The following is an 8,574-nucleotide window of genomic DNA, read 5'->3' as shown; positions in this document are numbered from 1 at the left end:
CTCTCTCTCCCTCGCATGGACTTAGTAGCATTTCTCTGCCAGAAAGTTCCACCATGTCACTTCTTCCTTGAAGCCAACTAGCCCATTCCTTTCAGGGACTAAACCTTCTGAAACCTTAAACAAAATAAGCCACTCCAACTTTAAATTGGAGGCACCATGTTTTTCCTCTCTTTTCTGACACTAAGAAAGTGACTAATACAATAAAATATACATAAAAGTCTTGAGTCTCAATGATTTCTTCAAGCTAGAAATGTAGCCAGTTTATTAACATTGTTTTTTCTATCAAACCTATTAACTAAGTTTCCAGTATCAGAAACTGTTTTTAGAATCAATAATATGCACTTCAATTAGATTTAATTACAATTGTGAGTGATTTTATGAAAATATAAAGTAAGCATAACACAGATGGTGCTCAAATACATTAAGTACCTTACAACTGGGTGGTGAAGCACTACTCTAAAGCAACCTTTTCAAACGAAAGGGAAGCGAGTGGGTGATTATTTCATTGGCTTTCCCTTTGTTCCCACAGCTAACAAATGACAAAACTAAAATTAGAACCCTTGAATCTCACTCAAATGCTTTATTCACATCACAAAAATGGCCTGGTTTCCTCGTGCTGGAATGGAATTGCACAATTATTAATTATGTGCTTGCCTGGAAAAGCCACTCTGTTAACCTCAAACTGCCATTTCCTTATTAGGTCATAAACAGAAGAGACAATAGAGAGAGGAATGGTTTGCATTTTCTCTCAAATATGCAGTTCCATCCAGAGATGGATGTGTCATGAAGCATATATTTTCAGGTCTCTCATATTCAAGGTCTTAGAGCTGTGTTTACTTGGTCATATATTTTGTAAAAATTATATATATATATATATATATATATATATATATATATATTTCAGATAGATAGACAGCTTTCAAAGGTTATAAACTTTAAATTACAAAATACCTATCTATACCCCCATGCATACATAACCGTATGAAGATTTCATTCCAATTACAAAGAAAACAATGGTCTCACCAAAATAACAAAAACCTATCCCTCATTCTTTATTTACCAAATGTTGTAAGAAAATTTCCTGTCCTGCTTCAAGGCTATATATGGTGAGATTTTTGGACTTACGTGCAAACATGAGAAGTATATAATTCTTTATCCTATTTTTAAAATATAATCTAATTTTTAAATGTTTTTTATCACATTACATAGGGACTTAAAGTTCAGCATATCAATACTTGATGAAAAATACCTGTTCCTTATTATGCCTAAGATGTTTGAAATGCAGAGAGATAGTGAGGTTAAGCTTAATAGCCTAAGTTGTTTGATAATAACAATAAGCTTGTCTTCTGGATGGTTAACAACCTAAGTTTGCAGACCAAAATTAGAGAAAAAGGAGGGCTACAAGGAAAGCCAACATTTTGGCCCTAACCTTCTAAGGTCAATTAAGTCTCAGGACATATGAGAACTTGTACTGTAACGTCATGTAACTCGATAGTGTCCCAAATTTTCTGATCAAGAAGATTATGGGGCCAAAGAGGAAAGTGATCGATGATGTAGAGTGTGCCTAAGGAGAGTCACATGGGGAGAAAACACTCTCTCAGGCTTTCACAGAGAGCACATTGGCCAAGCAGTGACCTGACTCATCCACATGGCTGACACTGACAAAGGTTCTACAATCTGAGGTACAGGATCTCAGGATAAATCCTGAGGGGATTTCACTGACCTTATCAGACCCAAAATGTACAACTCTTATTGCATAGGTCCTGTTTTACCTTGGTCTTAACCATCCAGTAGAAAGGTATGAAGACGAAATATAGGAAGTAAAGCCATGCTCTTATGTTGAACTGTGGGGGACTCAGGTCAACAATTTCTGACATTGCCAGTTAAATGGAAGATCCGATGCTATTATGGGCTGCTAGACTCTTTTATAATATTTTGCTGAGTTTAAACACCTATAATATTCAAATAACGGAACTTAGCAAAAAAGGGGTATACAGATGAATGTCCATTTTGTATCTGTGTATTCAAAGTGGTTAGGATAGATATATAGTCACATTCTCTTAATGAATAGAATGATTTGTTCTAATGGTGTTTGTAAATAGGATCTCAAGTCCGCATCTTGTACAGCAATTAACCACTAAGAAGAATGTATGCAGTGTGTTAGTTATTTAAACTGTCCTAGCGATTTGATTTGAAACTGTCTCATTGCTATTTGTTTATCAATAAAATTATGAAACAAAATTTTAAAATAAAAAATATATTCTAATTTTAAAAAAACAAAATTTCAAAATGTCAACATGCCTAGCACATATCCTGATGTTTTTAGGAATAAAGAATTCAACTCAGTTCAATGACCACAATAGTGCATCTTGATTTTCAATTTGATTGGCTAGGAAGACACCTGGAAGATGAGCATAGGACAGTTTTGGATGTCTCTGGGTGGACGGTGGAGACATGACCTGGGGAACTATGTCTAGTTCCTGAACCTTTGCTCTCTGACTCTTTCCAACCTGCTCTTTCTCTTAGTTGCTCTTCTTCAGCCAGACACTCTCACCGTGATTTTTCTGCTTTAGTCAGCTGACCAAGGACTGAAACCTCTGAAAAGTAAACTCTTGTTCCCTTAAGTTGTGTGTGTCAAATAGATCATCCCACAAACAAGAAATGACTATAAACAATCACTGTTCACTCGTGGTCTGGAATTTCTCCTCCCAGATATCCAGAGAGCTGACCTGTTCCTTGACTTCATGCCACTCTCTGCTCAAATATTATTCCAAGAACAGTCTTCCATAAATAATGTATCTAAAATAAGAGTTCGCCAATTCTTTCCTTTTACCCAGTGTTATTTTTGGTAACATTTATAACTACTCATAAATTTTATAGTATTTGTCTTTATGTATATATTCTGTCTCTCTCTTTACCCACACTGCCAACAAAAACTTTAGGAGAGAAGAGGTTTCCTTTGTTTAATTTAATTTAATTTAATTTCTTTCATGTCAAAGTCTAGAAAAGCATCATTTGTGCTATAGAATATCAATAGAAAATTGTACAAGATGAACATTTAAAAATACCAACTCTATATCAGGACTGCCCCAAGCACTGAGATTAGCAGTGAAAAAACTGTGATAAACCCTGATGCAGTGAGCATTTTCAAGCTACAGCTGCTAATGGAGTTCATGAAAAGAGCATTGGTTCAGTTTATGAGGGGACAGAAGCCACATCAGAGACAGTGGTGGACATTTCACATGACTCTAGAAACCTATGACTGAAATGCAGTCATTACCATCAAGGGAAAGAAGACAATGACAATTAACTTCTCTTCCAACTCATTATAAGCATCAACTTTCTTAATCGTAGAAAAATGCCACTGCACCAATGAAATGTGCTGTCTCAATATATGCTGAATTTTCCATTTGATGAGAAATATTCATAAAAGCTGTCAGATCAGTTAATACACCACATAAAGGGTCAGATTAGCTGAACATAAATTTATTTACTAATTCGAAGAGGGTATGAGTAATTACCTTATTCTCTCACTACATAAATATTTATTAAGCAGCTACTAAATGTTAAATACCAAAAACTTAAAGCTCAAAATGTTGTCTCTATGAATAAAGAATATCTTAATTGCACTCAGCTCTTCCTATTTTATTGTATTTCAGCTCATAGACAACTGCCAGCTAATTTTCACACACATCATTGCTCAGTGTATTTAACTTTTTCCCCTGCCCCCAAAGCAATTCAAATCCCTTTCCTGGCATTAGAAGCCTGCTTGTTCTGGCCCTAAACTCGTCTCCCAGTCCTAGGCAATACATGAAAATAAAACCGCCTTTTACCTCCCAGATCTAATTCCTCATTTTGGTTCATGAATCTTCCTCAGCTTCTTCTTCTTATGAGGGCTTTAAGTCTAGGGTCAGTCTTCTCTGGTGTCTAAACTATATACACATAGTTCCTTATATGCTATTGATGTTAGAAATACATTGGAAATAAAAAATCCTCTTCATGTAACAACAGCATCTGTTAAAGGCTTTTAACTTATAGCTTTTCTGAGCAGTTGACAAAACTTCCACCTCAATTCTTGTTTGAATTCCACTTCCTTGATAAGGCTGGAATTCTGCTCTAACTTCTCTATTCCTTGACTCGGGACATGGTGCACTGCCAAGCTACTGTGAGCTTCCATCCAAGATGGGTTGAACTCTGGGATCTCAATTCCTGTATCCACTTGTATCCCACATAAGAGGGCCTAAGACTTTGTGGTGGGATGCTACAGATGAAAGCTCAACTGGGCAGACTTGTTCTTGTAAATGAATAAACATAAGCTATTCCAGTAAGAGCATGGAGAATGAGCAAAAAGGGATGATAAATGGAGCCAAACCTGCAAACAGTGTACGGGTATCCAGGAGCTAATTAGGTAGCAGAAAATTAGCTGGGAGCTAAAGTCATGCAGCAAAAAAAGGGAGCAAGAGTGAAACCCTTCCTGTAATGAGGGCTGACATGCCAGTTGTCTGGTGCTGGATGCCAGTTTCATGGCTCATTGGTAACTTAGCAGAGAATGTGAGGCACACAGCTGGCCTTGTTCCAAAGTGGATTGATCATCCTGAAATGAAAAGCTGACATTTGTGATCAGTGAACTGCCTAAAAAACCCAGCTACTTTCCCCCTTTTGATAGTAAAATCCAACTCGAAATATGTCCATGTTCATCATGCCCAACCCTTAGCAATTCGAGTTGGACTTGGTGATTCTTCCACCCAGAAGTAATCCTGATGCTGCACCGGTCTGTGAGAGGTCAGCCTCAGCATGTTGTCCTTCCTCACATGCTCGCTACTGAAAATCTACATCCTTGGACCAGGCCCGCCCAGGTTGGGCAACATGCTGCATCATGTCCACCTAGTGAGACCTCTTCTACCTTTTTCCTTCCTTCTACCTCCCAGATCTAACTCAAGCTTTGTTTCCTCCATGCATCGTATGTCATCAAGTGATCTTGCCATTCACTGAAAACTCTAATGCTATTTTAAATATCCCTAGAGTAGCTTTTGTTTACTTACTCTGCACTTTCACAACACCAGACACAAGTGTGTTACAAATATTAACTCATTTAGTCTTCCTACTAGCTAACCCTAGTAGTCTTCCTACTAGCTTTCCTAACATAAAGCATTATTACAACACCCATTTTTCAAATAAAGGAACTGAATTACAAAAAGTTCATTCATTTTCCTAAAGACCATTATTAAAATGAGGCAGAGCTGCAATTCAAGTTAAAATAATCTAGCTAACAGTCCCATGGCCTGAATTACACACAATTTTAGGCTGCTGTTCAGATTATGCTGAATTCAGTTGCTGGATCATATTAATTAATGCATTAATACATGGAAGGTAGAGAATGTGTATTCATACTTTCAGTGTCACGCCTTTATTTGTGTCATTTATGTGTCTATCTTCATACATACATGTATATACATGCTTCATGTATATGACACGAAGAAATGAGTATTGGTTGTTTTAATATTGAAAATAACAATGACACTTAAAATTAGTTTAGATATAATTAATTAATTAGTTCTGATCACTGAATGCAATCAACTGACTTGATTTTCTGTAAAACAACCAAATGGTTTTTCATCAGCTACTTCCTAATAGATTAAAAAAAAAAGCATAGTTACCTTATAAAGCAATTCACTAACACAGTGGAATGACCCAGCCATGAAAAGTGCTACTGAAAATACAACTGAGTATCTTTCTCACTTTCTGGATAAACTTATACACAAAATTTTTTCTTCTAAAGGACAAAATCCCCATCATTATTGAATCTATGAACCATGAAATATAGATGAATTTTAGCTCCACCCTCAGTTGAAAGCTCCAAAATTTATAGGAGCTCCTCCCTTACTCTTGGTAGTGTGGTCATAAGGATAAGCAGTGAAAAGGCCAGACGTGGGGAATAACATGACATTGAAGGATAAAAATCTCTCCTAGGAAAGTGTCAAAGAACAGGAGTTTTCCTTCATGAAAATTGTAAAATAAAATTATAAGCAATAGGCAATTTTCAGGTTGTCAAATATCCACAACCACTATGAATTCTGAATTTAATGCTGTGCAGCTGTGATTATTGTTACTTTTCTGCCTGCAAACATTATGCACATTTATGAATCCCACTAAAAATGATGTAGTCAAATTTCAAAATTAACTCTTTTTTTTAGACTTCTAACATATAGCTTCCATTTTCTTCAATAAGGCTATAATAAAGCTATTATAAGGAGTTTTTTCCTATTACCAATGCTAAAATATTTAAACATTTGAAAGAAATACACAAACATTTCTATGTAGAAAGAAACAGTGTTCTTTGGAAAACACGAATTATATAAACTATAATTAGAGCTTCAAAACTGAAAGTATTTAAACTAAGATTACAAATTGCTGAATTATAAGGATACTGAGACATTCAAGGAGGAAAAATTAAATGCCAGCTAACTAAATCAGATCTCCCACATTCCAAGCTGTACTAACTCCTTCATGCCTTTCCCAAAGCCATCACTGATGGTCACTTAGACATTGCCATCAATTTCTACAATAAGTTTACCCTACAATAAATTCAGGTTTTATTTATATACCTCTCTTTCCATTATGCACAGTATCTTCTACCATGTATTAACATTTCTGTTAATAATGTTCAAGTGAATATCCTGTACTGGAAAAAAATAAACTGCTAAAAATAAGAATAAAAACTTGAGTTTTTGCTTTCAAACAAAATAACTTTGACCTTTTTTTCTTTCTGCACCAGGGATCAAACTCAGAACCTTGTGCTTGTCAGGCATGCATAATGTCACTGAGCTATCTCCCTGACAATAACTTGTACCTTAAAAAACAAAATGGGTTTTGTGTATTTTCAACAGTACAGTAGAGACATAAAATTTAACTGAATTTAATTAACTTAGCTTCACACAACTGGAACATACATGGATGCATAGTGTGAATTAAGAGAGGGACGGGTCTTGACACTAGAAAAAAGCTAATGCTAAATCTAAAGAATGCATACTGAAATAAATAATTACACATTATTGCTTATTTAGTACTGACTGGCATATTTTTCTAGAAATACTTTGGCATATTATTCCATTAGCATTTTATTTTACTTTTTTTTTTTGTGGAAGCGGGATTGAACTCAGGTTCTTGCGCTTGCCAGGGAAGCGCTTATTCCACTGAGTCATCTCCCCGGCCCCATTTTACTTTTTTATTAAAAAAAAATAGAGGAAAGTGTGAAGGCAGCGCCTCACTACCACAAATTGTGCAGCTGAATTTCCCACATTTGAGGAAATCGCAGAGGTCGGCACATCCGCGTGCAATGGGTCAGCCTCATGCTGGGAAGACCGTCTCCGTGACCATCGTCTCAAATGCCAGGTAAGTGGCCATTAGCATTTTAGAGTAAAACATCAAGTTCATTTTTTTCAATCCATGAATGACTGAAATAATAAATTAACTAGCCCTATAAAAATGCCGTAAATATTTTGGTTTAGTTCTACAGAAATAATGGCATCCACGTTAAAATATAAGGGTCCATTCATCATAAAATATTGTTGAGAGCTTTCATAAGTTCATTAATTCTGCTGGACTTCTAAAATGTACTAAAAATTTAATAATAGCTTTAAAAATAATGGCTCAGTTGTAGGGGCAAAGCTTTGTCATTAGTTTTCTTTTTGGCTTAGAATTGATGCCTCATTAAGTAGATGATTTCCTGACACCAGATCCCATTGAAGCCCAAAGTGTATTGTAAATCCATGTTGCAAAGGCATGTTACAGGTGGTTTTAGAACTTGATTCTCTGTCTACATTGTGTTCAAAATTATAAGATCTCTTTAATCTATTTTTAGAGCACCTGACAATGAGAGCTCTTCTTCGTGAGACATATTTAGCAGACTGAGTGAATTCGGGTAATGTCGGTGGCAGATCAAGGAACCAAAGGGCAAGGAGAGAACAAGACAATTGATACAACTGCGCTGCACAGTCTTGATTTATGCTGACCAGATATTATTCACAAGAACGTTGAAGTACATTTAAAAGGTTGGTCTACATTGTTAAGTAAGAAAAGCATGCATCGCCAAGCTTTTGAATCCTTCATTGCTGAATGACAGTGACTAATACATCACAGAAGCTGATGGAGGGGTCTCCTTGAGGTTAAGTTTCTCCTGGCATAATATATGAAAGCACCAGCAAGTTAAAGGAAGAGTGTCGGAGAAGAGCCAATGAGTATTGCCATGAATGAGAATATAGAGGCACTGGGGTAAAAGAAACTATTCTTGTTTTAATGAGATGTTTTATGAACTTTCAAAGAATTATCCACACAGTTTTAAAAGGTTATTACTCTTGTAGCTCTTTATTTATATAGAAATAGTTCTTTATCCATTGCTGTTCTAAGTTGATGAAGGAAAGAATTTATATTTCTCCCTGTTCATTCTCCTCAGTAATTATCTTAGCAGCTTCCTCAAAAATAGACACCAATTAGAAATTCTCGCTTGTAGGTATTGAATGCTCAAAGGGAAATGGTGGGATTCTTCGACTTCTGGGTCACTTTTCCATGTTTCCT

At 35.9% G+C, this 8,574-nt stretch overlaps 1 non-coding gene across 1 annotated transcript; it reads right to left on the bottom strand.

Moving 5' to 3' along the window:
• Nucleotides 1–7,239: 7,239 nt before the first annotated feature.
• LOC111812901 lies at nucleotides 7,240–7,400 on the bottom strand. Its single transcript, XR_002818275.1, has one exon. It is a non-coding gene; the product is annotated as a U1 spliceosomal RNA (small nuclear RNA).
• Between the last annotated feature and the right edge of the window lie 1,174 nt (nucleotides 7,401–8,574).

Source organism: Octodon degus, unplaced genomic scaffold (assembly GCF_000260255.1).
Source record: "Octodon degus isolate 3935 unplaced genomic scaffold, OctDeg1.0 scaffold00149, whole genome shotgun sequence".
Taxonomy (NCBI): Eukaryota; Metazoa; Chordata; class Mammalia; order Rodentia; family Octodontidae; genus Octodon; species Octodon degus.
The sequence above is the reverse complement of the archived record's forward strand: the minus strand, read 5'-3'. Positions and strand labels throughout refer to the sequence as shown.